We start from the raw sequence: 1,199 nt of genomic DNA, 5'->3' as shown, positions 1-1,199 counted from the left end.
GGCTGTCCAGTTTTGAGCACAGCTGGGTGATTGAAGTGCTCATTTGCTGCATTCCTGCAGCAAGGTCAGCATTTGTTATTGCTACCTCCCTGTTGCTTTCCACAATGTCTCTGATGCCCTTCCCCATTTCTCCAATTTGTTCGTTTAGGACCCGAAATTGGCGGTGGCAGGCCTGTATGGATTTCCCCTGCATGCGTTGTATGCGGACCATGCTCCCCTCCAGCCCACGGAACACAGTGCCATCTTCAGGTCCACCTGCACTGCTGGGCCTGCGTTGCCATCTGCGTGAGGTGAAAGACTCAGTGGTGGGCTGCAGTGCAGCAGGACTCACAGGTGCAGTGGCTTGTGCCTCAACCTCTGCTGCCTCCATCACTGGCAGTGGGGCCACGACTCGCCTCCTGGCTGGTGCGGTTGCAGGTGCAGGCAGAAACAGTGATGGGGAGGTCTCAGGAGAGAAAACCAATGGAGGGGATTGTGAAAGTTGTGGGGAGTGGGGAAACTCGGGGGTCTGGACTGTCTCCTCTTCCTGGGAGATGGCAGTTGTGTTTTCTTCCTCCTGCGAGGCATGTACATGGCTTGGCCCTGCCTCGTCACTCTCCTCTCTCGCTGGTGCAGTCCCTGCTGTTGCTGTGGCTTGACTGGCTGATGTTGCCCCTAGGTATAAATAAGCGTATGTCAGCTGAGTGCTACTGTGTCACAGTCACTAAAATAAATGCTTTACATATTTTACTTTCATTATTCTGCATTACTTTCACTGCCTTGCTGATGTCTGTGCAGTAACACATGGTCTTATATTAGCTGACTACATTTCCCATAATGCATTGCTCCTGTATAGTGTAGCGATCGCGCAAGCAGGCGCAATGAGGAGAAAGCGTATCCTTGTTAAGCGTCCCCCACGGAAGAACCACATATACCAGAAGGCTGTGCGGCGCCGGGGATCAGGGAAATGGGCGGACTCTATATAGCCCCCTCCCAATGACCGGAACGGTGCTTGTCAATGTTGTTTCTGAGCCCTTCACCTGTTTCTAGTTTATGCCTTCTGAGTGTTTGCTGCCCGTCGACGAAGAGCCTGCGTGGTCAGTGTTCGTGTTTGCTGCCCGTCGACGAAGAGCCTGCGTGGTCAGTGTTTGTGTTTGCTGCCCGTCGACGAAGAGCCTGCGTGGTCAGTGTTCATGTTTGCTGCCCGTCGACGAAGAGCC

Source organism: Lissotriton helveticus, chromosome 1_1, assembly GCF_964261635.1.
Source record: "Lissotriton helveticus chromosome 1_1, aLisHel1.1, whole genome shotgun sequence".
Classification (NCBI taxonomy): Eukaryota; Metazoa; Chordata; class Amphibia; order Caudata; family Salamandridae; genus Lissotriton; species Lissotriton helveticus.
Note: the sequence above shows the minus strand (reverse complement) of the source record.